General features: G+C 39.9%; 1 long non-coding RNA gene across 3 annotated transcripts in view; it reads right to left on the bottom strand.

Moving 5' to 3' along the window:
- Positions 1 to 5,566, bottom strand: part of LOC148109072 (uncharacterized) — a 45,037-nt gene extending 39,471 nt beyond the window's left edge. For all 3 annotated transcript variants that reach the window (XR_015726496.1, XR_015726497.1, XR_015726498.1), the window contains exon 1: positions 4,564 to 5,566. This is a non-coding gene — a long non-coding RNA (uncharacterized LOC148109072). The remainder of the gene's footprint in view (positions 1 to 4,563) is intronic.
- Positions 5,567 to 14,516: the final 8,950 nt, after the last annotated feature.

The following is a 14,516-nucleotide window of genomic DNA, read 5'->3' as shown; positions in this document are numbered from 1 at the left end:
AGAACCTACATTTAAAAAAACAAGAACAAGAATATCCTTTCATATATAGTATAATATATAAAATATTTTGGAAGTTTAAAGCATTTAGGTTTTAATTTTTTCATCCTTTTGTCATTACATATCTATGTAAACTTTTAAAGTACTTAAGGAGAAGAGACAAAATAGATATCTCATCTGTAACATTGAATCCCACATAAGCGTGAAGGGTTGCACTCACTCTATAGATGGGAAACTGTATCTTCAAAGAGAGGCTGTAACTTTCCAAGTTCACGCAGCCAAAAAGAGACAAAATCAAAGATTTAAGCCTGAACTAAGGTCCTCTGACTACAAAACCCAGGTCGTGTCCCCTCTGCCCCACATCTCTCATGGAGACAGGACTCCATCCACCGCCCTGGGACTTTGCACAAGTTAAGACACTAAAAAATATGGTTTAAGGTTGCTTTGTCTCTTCTTATATATTTTTAATGCTTGAATAAATATGCATAGGCTGGCTGAAATGTAGAAGGCTTATCAAATTCTAACTAATATCATCAGAAAATTACCCATGTTTTTTAAAAGGATGCATAAAACATGAAAGCTCTGATTAATCTGGTGTTTGCAATTTGTTGCTAAAAATCAAACATTATATGTAATTTTAAAGGCTCTGCTTTACAGAAGACATCATATAAAAAATTTAAATCTCACACTTTTTGCAGTTTTAAAAGAATAACAGAGAAATGGGTTGATTGCTAAATTCTGAGAAAGTTCTCTCAATTCCACCTATATAAACATCTGAATATTTTAAAACAAGTATCCCAAAGAGACATTCAAATCAAACCTCACTTCCTCCTACTCTTGAACTTGTCATTTTCTTTTGTACATCTTCTGCCACAACACACAATTATTTTTTCCACGAGCAACATTTGGATGCTCATTTTCCTCTACTTCCTTCCTGATTTAACCAGGATGATAACAGTCATTAGAAGCTCACTATGGTGCTCCATACTTTGCAATCATTCCCGTGATCCAGGAGGCTGCACGCACAGCCCTGTAATTTACCTAGGCCTCACGGCTCTGGTCAAGAGAGGCGCAGCACAACTGAGACTTACGAATGTTTATTAATGCGGAAAATTTAGCCTCTGACACCAACGGTGTATCTTTAATTGGATGGTTATCATTACTTGCCCTGCCATAATGTTATTCAGTGTAAGAATGGTTCTATAACGAGCATGGTTGAAGCATCTAGACCTACTGAGGTGGATGCCAAATATATTCCAATGTGCCAGGAACTTACACCAAGTCCGCTCAGTGCAAACCCACTCTCAGTGGGCTACCTCCTGAGCAGCTCAGTGTGGGTCTTGAATTTTTTGTCATTTTTAATAATTAAGGCAGTCTCAGTTTGGTTACAAAGACGTCATCCTCTCCATTTTGAAGTTGCAATCTATTGTTGGGGGCCACGCTCAATCTCAAGTAGCTCTCCTGGGAACCGGAAGTCCCTTGTGAGACCTGGTTACAACCTTTGGCTGCCGCACTGCTTTGACAATGTCAGCAGCAGGGAGTGTCTAGTCCCATGCATCCCCTGCCTCCCTGCCTCAGGGTCTTTGTGCTCCAACAGCGCTGCTCTTCCTTACCCTGGGAACAAGGAACTCAGGGGGGCACTCTTTCCCCATTCAGGGTCCCTGTGCTGCCATGGTTCCTTCCCCCATATTTTTTTCTCAGGCTCTGGGAGTAGCAGAACAAGACCACAAGTGTGGAAGCTCAGCAAACATGCAATCAATGGGGGGAAATGTTTACTTCTCTTCACACAGAGTTTACCAAGACAGCCTTGTAGCTTTCAGAGGAGGAACAAGCTGAAAAGCATACCCCACTTTCTCCCCCCCAAAAAAAGTCTCCTCCTTCTCACTCACTGCATTATTTCCTATTGTTCCTATTACCACAAACAGAAGCATACAGCAAAACAAATGTGCTACCTTACAGTTCTAGAGGTCAAAAGTCTAAAGCAGTCTTATGGAGCTAAAATCAAAGTGTCAGCCAGGCTGTGCTCTTTCTGATGGCTCTAGGGATGAATCCAGGTTTTTCCAGGCTCTCAGAGGCTATTTTCTTTTCATCATGACAATGAATCACTCAAACCCAAGCTTCTGTTGCCAAATCCCCTCTGTCTCTCCTGCCTCTGTTGTGCATGACCTTTGTGATTACATTGAGCCCAACTGGGTAATCCAGGACACTCTCCCCGTCTCAAGATCCTTAAGTTAATTATATCTGCAAAATCACTTTTGCCTTGTGAATTAATATATCCACAAGTTCTAGGAGTTGGCAGGGACATAATTGTGTCTATCCCACTCCCATTTTCCCTCTGATGTCCAAAGTCATCAGACCATCATGGACTCTAGTGCAGAACCTCAGGCAATTAGGATTCCTATGCCAATAATCAGAGCTCTCCAACTCAGCCTTGGAAAATTGGATAAGTCACTATAGTAGCCAACCTCGGAGATATCCTCGATGATCCTCATCTCTTGTTATTTACGCCTTTGTATGAGGGCTTCTCCTACATTGAATCAAGGAAGCTGTGTGACCACTGAATACAAAAAAAAAAAAAGGTTCACTTCTCCTTTGGTCTCTTGGAATGCCCTCTTAGGGGAAATCCAGAAGACACTCAAGGAGTCCTATGGGAGGCCCATGTGGGAGGGAAGTGAGGCTTCTCACCAACAGTCAGCACCAACTTTCTGGCCACATAATATGGATCCTTCACCCCAGTCAAGCTATCAGATGATATCTGACTGCAAATTCACGAGAAACACTCAGTTAAAAGCATCCAAGTGAGCCACCCTGGAATTCCCGACCTACAGAAACTGAGAGATAGTAAATATTTATAGTTTTAAGCCACTCGTTTTTGGGTAATTTGTTCTGCAGCAAGAGATAATGAATACAGTCATATCTCCAATGTAATCCTCAGACTTAACTCCTAGGGATAGAAAAAATGCTCAGCCAGTACTTAATATCATCCCATTATAACTGATGATGTCATTAGAATTTTTTAAAAAGACTCATTTTTTTAGAGCAGTTTTAGATTTACATCAAAATTGAAAGGAAGGCAGAGGTTTCCCATATACACCCTGCCCCCCCCCACATGCATAATCTCTCTTGTTGTCAACATCACTCACCATGATGGTATATGTGTTACCAAGGATGAATCTTCACTGACCCATTATGATCATCCAAAGTCCATGGGTTACCCAAGGGTTTACCCTTGATGTCAGACACTCTCAGTGGGTTTGGATAAATGTATAATGACATATATCCATTGTTACAATATCACACAGATCATACAAAATATTTTCACTGTCCTAAAAATCCTCTGTGCTCTGTCTATTCATCCCTCTCTGCACCCCTGGCAACCCACTCATCTTTTTACTGTCTCCATAGTTTTGCCTTTTTTAGAATGTCATATAGTTGGAGTCAAACAGTATGCAGCCTATTCAGATTAGCTTCTCGCACTTAGCCATATGCATTCAAATTCTTCCACAAGCACTTTGATCATGACAAGTTTTCATCCTCTCTGTTCTGCCATTTCAGTCACAATAACACAATTTAAGAGAGCTAATCTGATGTCTGTCAGTTGCTCACTTTTTGCTACACTCGACAGGTATAGCACTGACCCACCGAGCCAGTGAACTTGTCCCCTTGCCAGCATATAAAGGCAACTCAATTGAATTTCAGAGGCCTGGTGGGCTTACTTGCTGGAGGTACACAGGTCTCCACAGTCTGCAAGGCCAAGGAGCCACAACTTCCTATTATAGTCATACTCTTAAGTGGAGACCCAGGAAGTTGGCATTCTACAGAATAGAGAAAATGGGGTGAAGAGACTCAGCCACAGAACTTCCCTTTATCACTGCCAGGTTTTAATATTTGCTTATTCTAATACAAAAGGTCAGCTAAGAAGGTTAGTCAAACCACTGATTTATGATTTCTCAAAGCAGGGGAGGGGCACTATTTGTGTATGATGTTGGGTAATTCTTAATTGTATTATACTGTTCCGTTCACTGCAGGATGGTAAGCATATCTGACCCTGCGTGGTAAATGTCAGGATCCTGGATACACACATAACACATGGGCATGCATGCACACACACACATTTCCAAACTTAAGAAATATTAATAAAGCTTGGACTGTATTTCTTGCTACCCAAGATTCTTAGGCTGAGTGGCATATTCACTTATTCACAAATATTTATTATGTGCCAGGCACTGTGCTAAGTAGACAGTAGGGATAATCTGGTAAGCAAAGCGTGTAGGTCCCTTTCATTGAGCGTATATTGTAGAGATGAAGACCAACGTAAATAAGGGAACTGATAGGAATGCTTTGAAGGTGGCTATATATGCTTGTATTAGAAGTTCTATAATAGATGGATTTGAACTAATTTTGAAGGGCAAGGGAAGCTACCTATAGAAGACACACAAGAGCTAAGGAAGGCATTTCAGGAAGAGAAAACAGCTAGGGAAGAGGCCCCAGTGTCTTAGGGGATGTGGCCTAGATAAAAGACTAAATACAGTTCATGTGGCTGCAACAGAAAAATCAAAAGAGCACCTGCATGGCCCAGTCAGTTGAGAATCCAACTCTTGATTTCAGCTCAGGTCATGATGTCAGTGTCCTGGGGTCAAGACTCATTTGGGGCTCCATGCTCAGCTCAGTCTGCTTGGGATTCTTTCTCCCCTCCTCTCTCTCTCTCTCCTTCTCTAAAATAAATAAATAAATCTTTTAAAAGAGAGAGAGAGAACAGGGTTCAAGAGAAGAGTGGAAAAGTATACGGGGCCAGACCATATCCTGGATTTGGGGTTTTGCCCTAAGAACGAAAATATAAAATTAGAGCTAAGAGAATGTAGGACAAAAAGAAGAAGGAAAGAGAAAGTTTCATAAGGAAACAGAGTTAATGCATCAGTGCTGCTAAGGAGTCAAGTCAGCGGTGTGGAGCCAGCCTCAGTGATGCAGCACGACCTCTAGCAGTGGGTCAGGAAAGAGCATTCAGCTACGCCTTGCACTTTCCTGTCACGCCTGCCAAGACATCATGCAGTGAGGAAGCCCAGCAACCACGTGGGAAGACCACATTCCAGCAACAGTGCCACCAAGGTCCCAGCTACAGCCAGTACCAACCTCCAGACACGTGAGAGCGTGTATCTCTGGATGACCCTAGTCCTTGGCCTTGGAACTACTCCAGCAGATGCTGAGCAGAACAGAGAAAAACTAGATCTGTAAATCCCTGTCCAGATTGCAGAGCCATGAACAAATGAATATTGACATTGTTTTAAGCCAGTACATTTGGAGTTTGTTTGTTAAGCAGCAGTAAATAATTAGAGCACTTCTATATTCCATATGGCATAGCTACAGGATGGAAGGGGCCATCTGACCAGCATCAGACTGTGCGTGGTCGAGAAAGGAACATTTGACTATGTTATGCCGCTGATATGTAGGGGTCTGTCCACGGACAAGTTTGCATTCACTACCTTGACGAGTACAGATGGCAATGAAAATCCTCAACAGGGCTTAGCAACAATGAAGTCATTGGTGACCTTAGGGAGAGTTGTTTCAGTGAAGAGATGCTTGAGGAAGCCAGATATGAGAGGACTGAGTATGAGGACGTCAAGGCAGATGTATAGACAACTATTTCCAGTAATTTTGTTATGAAGGGCAGAGCAGGAGGGATAGGGTGGAGCTGGTCAGGGATCAAGAATCCAGGGAAGCTTTCATTTTTATTGGGAATGTGTAAATAGGGAAGAATTGGCCTGAGAAGAATCCAGCTGAGAGAGGGAGGTTGAAAGGAAGAGAGAGAAACAAGGTGCAAGGATTGGGGGTGGGGGGGAGGAAATTAGATTTAAAGCAGGCAGAAGAATTCATCTTAGAAGAGACAATTTTTCTATTTCCCTCAGAAAAAGGAGGAGCCGAGTAGTACATATACAGGTGGGTTTGTTCATTTTGTACCAAAATCTAAGACCGCCTTTCCTCTTTAAAGTCGATCAAGCTTATCTGCCGAGAGTGAGATGGAGCAAGAATCCAAAAGTTGAGGAGTGGCGACAATAAGGGGTGCAGTGTAGGCTCGGCCACCTGTAATTGTGACCATTTCCTCCCTGGTGTGACTCTGAAACCAGTACCTCTCTCAACTCTCTGAATGGCTCATTCCTCCCAGTGAAAGACCCTGCTCCTTCACTCACACTCCTATCCCAGCCTCAAATCACCCATGTCTATCCCGTCAAAATCCCTCACGAGCCACCCCCCACCCCCATCAACGCCAGTGTAGACATCCTTTTAATCTGGGCAGACAGCCTTCACACAGCAATTTTTGCCTGAAGTTTCTGACAGCAAGGAAACACCTTGTGTTATTCATGAGATATCTATTTCTTCATTAGGTTATGGTATCTTTAAAGAGCAGACATCATGCCTTTTTCTTGGTATCTCCCACAGTGCCCAGTATTTAGCAGATGCACACCTCTCTACTCAATAATGTTTGTGAACCGTTTTTTGTTTTTTAAGATTTTATTTACTTATTTGACAGAGAGAGAGAGAGAGGAAGAGAGCACAAGCAGAGGGAGCGGCAGGCAGAGGGGCAGAGGGAGAGGGAGAAGCAGGCTCCCCACTGAGCAGGAAGCCTGATGCAGGACTCGATTCCAGGACCCTGGGATCATGACCTGAGCTGAAGGCAGATGCTTAACTGACTGAGCCACTCAGGTACCCCTGTGAAATGTTTTTAACTTGAAGTTATTATCCACTTAGAATATTAAGATCTACTCCTCTTATAATTTGTTGAAAAGTTACAACTATTTTTTTTATTCCTATCAGTGGTACCAAGGAGGTAGAAGAGACATCAATAACAAATTGTCTACAAAGACCATTCGTGTTTTACTCATGAAAGGAGATGTAAGTTCTTCTGTTTGTGGGGTCAAAGCCTGGCTAGCTGTGTGGTAAAGTAGATAAAAATGGGACTCTGAAAGCAAAGAGCCCTAAAATGAATCCTCAGATCCAAAATTGCTAGCTATGTTTCTTCAAATCCATCATCCTCCTTTTTTTTTTTTTAAAGTAGGCCCCACACCCATCGTGGAGCCCAGTGCAGGGCTTGAACTCACAACCCTGAGATCAAGACCTGAGTTGAGATCGAGTCAGATGCTTAACTAACTGAGCCACCCACGCGCCCCTCCATTTTCTAGTCCATAAAAAGGAAAAATGACTACATATATTTCAGGGTTATTGTGAGAATAACAGAAACAAACCAACACAAAACAAAACATGTATAAAATAGTCAGCACTTAGTAGGGCCTTAATAAATCATAGCCGTTAGTATTTGTTCAACAACTAATTTCAACCTCTAATTGAGACTCAATATGACTCAAGCCAATGTACGGGCTATTACTAAAAAAAAAAAGATTCATTTGGATATTTATATCTGCCTCAAGGACATAACAGTTGTATAAGAAATGAGAAGTTAAGTTTCTTCCAAATGAGAAATTTGATTTCTTTAAAACAGATTTATTTAGTAAAAACCATACAAATGGTGAAACGATTGTGGCAAGGATTGTTCATTCTGTCATGTTTGTTTGTATTCATGAAGTGATAAGCTAAACACTTGTTCCCCTTGCACTGTATATGTTTGCTTAATTCAAATTTATATTAGAGTTCTTGTTGAGGAAGCATTGCCCTGAGGCTTCCAGAAAAAATTTACTCAGGAGCAAAGCTCTGCAAGTTTTAAGACAGCCTCTGAGATAACCCTGGGCTATGTTATTCATTAAATTCACTCTCAACCTGATAGCCTCTGACCGGCACAGGTTGGTAATGACCGTGAAGATAGCTGTCTGGGACATGGTGTTACTAAATGCATTCATATTTTAAAAGTAGACAAAAATGAGGTACAAATTTTCAACCAATTCTCAGCTAGCTAAAGTAATTTAGGGTAGAGGAAAGCAGTGTATCCCAATCCTTCTAACCCTATCCACTTGGGATAACAAACTGAGTACTCTTAGAACTTGGCTCTTTAAAAAATAGAGTCTTTTTGGTCAGAAACAGTGACCATTCCAGTAGCAATAAGCATCTCTAGCACCTAAATAGTGGTTTCAAAATATCATTTCTCACCGGAGGGAGGTATTTTAGACGCAAGGCAGGAAATGTGCTAGAGAAGCCAGGAACAGTCTTTCATTCCACATACAAGAAGGCTATCAAAGAAAACAAGGGTCGTATCCAAACGACTTGGGAGCCAAACTGAAGTGGTCCCTGCTGGCCAAAGATTGGTTACTTTGAGCTTCAACAAGAGTAAGTAATGCATAGATGAAAACCGTAACATGTTTAAATCCAAAAGTTCACAATGATATGTTTTTATTTTAATTAATTGGTCAGTTTCAAAGGATAACAGGAAATCAACTATTTGTTTTGAAAACTAGAAAATGAAGGGAAAGAATCAAGCATTTATTATATATTTCTTACATGAACTGTGCCACTGTAAAGGAGGGAAATGTCTCTTTACGAAACTATTCCAGTAAATTTAAAAAAGAAAAAAAAAGAATTGCAACATCTAATGAATTAATGTGTATCAATCGTTGCTGATATGTCCAAAAGAAAGGCCACCAAAAATATGTGTTTCTTGGTGAGAGAACATAAAGCCACCTACAATCTTGCCAAAGAGATCAAATGTGAGTCTGATCAAGCCTTTGGATCCAGCCGCCAATTTCAGGAAACATCAAAGACACAAAAATACACAGAGCCTCACCAAGAATATGAAATCAGAAAAACCCAGATGGTATGAAACTCTACATGTCACACGGCCTTACTTCTTCAACAGATAAGTTGCCAGCAAATAAAAGGGGTGGAAGAGGAGCCTAGAGATGAAAAGACATTTAAAAGATACATCAAAGTTTAAAAAAATGGGCAAAGCTAAAATACAGTATCTAGGTATGCATGTTGGGATAATAAAATTACTTTTTAAAACATAAGTGATTACCTAAATGATTACCTACTTTTGGGGGTGGGAGCAAATTGTGATTAGGATGGAATACATGGAAGGGTTTTCTGTGGTAACTAGAAAAATGTCTTGACGTGGTTGTTTGGTTTATAATAATCCATCTGTCCACATATTTGATTTGTGTGGTTTTCTGAATCTATGTTGCATTTTTTAAGGCCTTTAGAATGTATATGAATGATAAAGAAGAAAGTAGTCTCCTACCTTTGGTTCTTGTGCTAATGCTTTCAAGGAATACAAGTTTTCGGGTGCCTGTCTGCTTCAGTCAGTAGGCACGCAACTCTTGATCTCGGAGTTGTGGGTTTGAGCCCCACATTGGGTGTACAGTTTACAAAAAATAAAATCTTTTAAAAAATCAGAAAAGAAATACAAGTTTTCCCTCAAGATTTTGCAGACTATATCTTGTTTGTTCAAATGAGCGATTGAGACCCAACTTGACACCCTAACTGAAGATGAACTTTTTGAACTGTCAAGTGACAGTTAAAGATTATCCCTAGGGGTGGCTTGGTGACCAAACATAATCAACTTGAAAGATGGGCTTCTTTTATTCACTCACTCACTTATTTATTTATTTATTCACCTATTTTAAAAGTTTTTAGGATGCCTAATTTGTTCTATACACTAGAGAAGTAGAGATAAAAACAGTGAATTTGAAGAGATGGACAACAAAATCATGAATTACAACACTAATTAATGCTAATATGTGTGTAAATGCATAAGGGTACATGGTAGCTTAGAAAGTTATAGCTGATCCCAAATAAGGAAGCAAATCATGTAAGACATCTTAGAGAAAGTGTTGCTTGAGTTAGACTTTGAGAAATGAGTCCAATGAAGTCCAGTGGCTGAGAAAGGAGAGGAATTCTGGACAGAAGGAACTTCTAGAGGAAAACCAAGATATGAGAGATCATAGCATATTTGAGGAACAGGACATAGGTCAATCTATCTAAAGATAGGGTGGTTGGGAAAGTAAGGGAATAAAAAAAAAATTAAGGATAAGCAAGGTTTTACAGATAGAAATAGGACAGAGAAAATGGAACACCCAGCAGCAAGTAGGAACTATCTCTTTGGTGGATAGAGAACGGATGGAAAATAAATGGGTGGATGAAAATGCCATGCCAAGAAGTTTAAACTTCCTCTTGAAGGTTACCTACAACCATGAAAAGACTTCAAGCATAATGATATGAGCAGATTTGCATTTAAGGAAAATCGCTTTGACAGATGTGTGGAATGCTAAGTGGGGCTGAATAGTTTTGGAGAAGAACAAGAGTCCAAGTGAGGGGGAAAAAAAATCACAACCTGAACTAAGGCAACGGCAGTGGGAGTGAGGAGGGAATAAATTTGAGATCAATGAGAAAATCAAGAGAGGTGATATGGGGAAGTTGGATGAAAATGCAGGCTTATTTTCATGTTTCTGCCTTGGGGTGATATTATTATGACCTTGAAATTGTAGAAGGAGAGCAAGAAAAATATTTAAAATAGATGCAGGATCCAATCAGATGACAATTAAATACTTTAGAAGGCAAAGAAAGAAACAATCCAATTTATTCAGAGAAGAAAATGAGCTGCAAATATTGGGAGGGGGTAGCAAATTCATCTCATGTGAGAATTATGTAATGTGTCAGTGGAGTCCAAGGAAAAGACATCAAGTCTGACCCATCTGGAGGGCATTAACATCACCATTCGAAGTCTTGGACTGACAGGTGGTGGCATAAAAAAACAAAAGTTCACCTTGCACATTTGCAGTGTAAGGCCTCACTTCCAGCCCAGACTGCTTATTGGTATGCAACCTCAGCCAGCTGAGAAGCGAACCCTGAAAATCGCTTGGGGTGGTAACCTCAAAACTGTATGACATTACATAATTATATTCTCAACCCTGGGAAGAGTTGACTTAAGTATCAAAATTATGAAGTAAATAAAATCTACTTGTAATGTTACCATTTTTTGGGTGAAGGAGAAAAACCTGTGCATATTAGATATTTTAGGTTTAAGGGAATTTTTCTTCTTTGATTAATTTTGTAATTCTAACAAAAATGTGTAAACGATAGTTGACTTAGATTTGGAGTTTTACATTACAATTTTACAAGTTTCGTAACAATAATGGAATGTTTCCAAGAATGTGGAATCTTAATTCAGCTTATGTATAAGCGTTATTTTCTAGACTTACAAGAATTTATTAAGTACTTGGGAAGGTTTTGCTTGTTAGTGAGTCAGATGAAGTACATTTAAAAGAAATTTAATATAGATATTTAAATGTAGTTTGGAATATTTAAAAAATGTAAATAAATGGTTAAAATAAATGTAAGTGGTTAAAATTGCCATATTAATAAATATAATAATAATTGAATGTGTAGACTAGATCAAAAAGAAAATATTAAGAAAATGTAACCTCTGGGACACCTGGGTGGCTCAGTTGGTTAAGCAGCTGCCTTTGGCTCAAGTCATGATCCAGGGTCCTGGGATCCAGCCCCGCTTCGGGTTTCCTGCTCAGCGGAAAGCCTACTTCTCCCTCTTCCTCTGCTACTCTCCTTGCTTGCATTCTCTGTCTCTCTCTCTGTAAAATAAATAAATAAAATCTTTAAAAAATAAGATAAAATAAAATATATATTAAGAAAATGTAGCCTCTGAATAATCTTCTCTGGGCCCTCTAATCTATGAGGGCATCCAAAAATATTGCATTGACAGGTGATTTATGGTCTTTATCACAGGGGCCACAGGAGAAAGCAATTATGGATTACATGACAAGGTACCTTCGGGATATGCAATGGAGGTTGTCAATAGACATCTTGAGACCCGGATTATATTCTGAATGTTTATTCTTTTAAAGATATGCACTGAAGGGCACCTGGGTGACTCAGTCCCTTAAGCATCTGCCTTCAGCTCAGGTCCTGATCCCAGGGTTCTGGGATCAAGTTCCGCATGGGGCTCCCTGCTCAGCGGGGAGCCTGCTTCTCCCTCTGCCCCTCCCCCTCTGCTCTTGCAAGCTCTCTCTCTCTCTCTCTCTCTCTCTCTCACAACAATAAATAAATAAAATCTTTAAACAAACAAAAAATTTTACACTGGATGCCTATCACAACCCACATGCCCTGGCATTATGGTAGTGAACGAAATAAACATCATCTGCATGTATTATTAGAGACGAAAAATGGTGAACATGAAAAAGATAACTATTGCTAAGTGTAATGGACAGAATTAAAATAGAGTGAAATGAAAGAGAGTGACTAGGGGCTACTTTGGATTAGATGGGCAGGAGATATTTATCTAAGGAGATAAATTTACATTGAAATTCTAATTATCCAAACAGAATCAATCTTCCTAAATAAGAGAAATGGTGTTCTGTTCAGAGGGAAGGGCTAGGGCAAAGGCCCTGTGGCAGAAATCAGCTCAGTGAGTTTGAGGAAAATAAAAGCTCTTTGGCTGGTGTCTAGTGAGTGAGGAAAGGGCTAGGAAATGAGGTCAGAGAAACTGCAAAGGTCTCATCTTATAACACAAGGTAAGGAGTTTGGATTTCATTTCATGTGTGGTAAGAAAAATTTTGAGGGTTTTGGGCAGAGGAGAAAGATCTAATCTCAATTGTAACAAACACTGCATGAAGAAAGGATGATAAAGGGGCAAGAGGGGAGCAGCAAGGCCAGTTATGGGATGTTGAAATAGTACTGCCGAGAAAGATGGTGACTTGTACAAGGGTGACTTAGAATCTGTTCTACAGGCTGAAGCAACAGAACTTGGTGACGGGCAGGGTGGGAGGAATGAAAAAGAGAAAGACAGGAATGAAGAACAACTCATAAGTATTTGGCCTAAGGAAATGCTTGAATGTGGTGGTTTTGTGCTGACAGGGGAAAGACTCAGGGAGGAGTGGTTGAAGAGGTGGGTGCAAAATTCAATGGTTGGATGGTTGGAAATACAACTCTAGAATTCAGGAAGGTGTTAGGGTTGGCCATATAAGTTTGGGGATTTTTGCTATATACCATATGTACGTAAATATAACCTGGTTTATTTTCTTTATAAAAATGATCACTCAGAAAAGAAGGCATTCCTATATTGAATGTCTCATAGGATGGCACATAATAGCAATCATATCTGACCTTATAAGTTGTAATCAAAAGTCAGACAAAACCATGAGAAATATGTAGAATTAATGGAAATATCCATAAGAGTTTGAGAATCCTGAGATTACATGTAGGAACAAAGGATTCTATCAAATTGAAAGTTAAAGAGTAATAAAGTAAAACAGTATTTGCATTCCTTATGATCCCAAAGAGCCCCCAAATGGAAAATCCAGTCAAGTGATCAAGCCAAATAGGACATGCTAACTTCCTTGAGTACAAAAAAGAGTTATGCAGTATGTATAATATGAATCCATAGAACAAAGTTATGTATCTACTTTGATTTTTAGAGTCATTGAGATAGCAACCAAAAATGAAGTTCAGTATATCCCATCGTAGTGACTGACAGTTGCATGGCTAGAATGTACATAAACTCAATTAACTAGGATGGTAATTGACTTCCTTAATGAGTATGCATCTTTCACCTCTGTATTTATAATTTATTTTTTAAGATTTTATTTATTTATTTGAGAGAGAGGGAGAGAGCACAAGCAGAGGGTAGTGGCAGAAGGAGAGGGTAAAGCAGGCTCCCCGCTGAACAGGGAGCCTGATATAGGGCTCAATTCCAGGACCCTGGCATCGTGACCTGAGCCAAAGGCAGATGCTTAACCAACTGAGCCACCCAGGTGTCCCTATAATTTATTTTATATTGTTGAATATAACCAGTGTGATAAAAATTTATGTTAGTTTCAGTCTACATCTAGGAGAGGCCAGTTGCTCAAATCAGGAATTTACATTTCAAATGTGGTTAGCCATCATTTAATTGGAAAGTTCACATTCTTGGGATGACTAATAAATGTACTTCAACTATGTTTAGCTCTTAGCAATAGCCAGGGCTTTGAAAATTGACATAATGCATGTAAGAAACAGGCCTCTCATCGGTAAAAATAAGTGATATGCAGGATAAGTACAGGGCTGTTTAGAATATTGTTTAGGGGGCGCCTGGGTGGCACAGCGGTTAAGCGTCTGCCTTCGGCTCAGGGCGTGATCCCGGCGTTATGGGATCGAGCCCCACATCAGGCTCCTCCGCTATGAGCCTGCTTCTTCCTCTCCCACTCCCCCTGCTTGTGTTCCCTCTCTCGCTGGCTGTCTCTATCCAGTCGAATAAATAAATAAAATCTTTAAAAAAAAAAAAAAGAATATTGTTTAGACTGTTTGGAATCTTATAAAGACATTTCCCAACATTTGTTTGAGTGAAAATCCAGACTCCGGTAACCTATACATTTAGGTATAGCACCCTAGACTGGATCCCAAAATGATCTGTCCAGCTGCTGGTTCTGAAGATTCCCGGTTGCTAGAATCTAAGATGATTGGCCAATTCCTGATAAGAGAATACTGCCAAATTTGCCTTAGGTAAGCCTTGCTATAAAAAGCTGTTAAGCACCAAAAAGAACAGGGCTATGACTTCAAGAGACTTACAGAACGGGTAACATTACTGTGAC

Source organism: Ursus americanus, chromosome 13 (genome assembly GCF_024610735.1).
Source record: "Ursus americanus isolate L20-20 chromosome 13, mUrsAme1.1.p, whole genome shotgun sequence".
In the NCBI taxonomy this organism is placed as follows: Eukaryota; Metazoa; Chordata; class Mammalia; order Carnivora; family Ursidae; genus Ursus; species Ursus americanus.
Note: the sequence above shows the minus strand (reverse complement) of the source record. Positions and strands in the feature narration are given on the sequence as shown.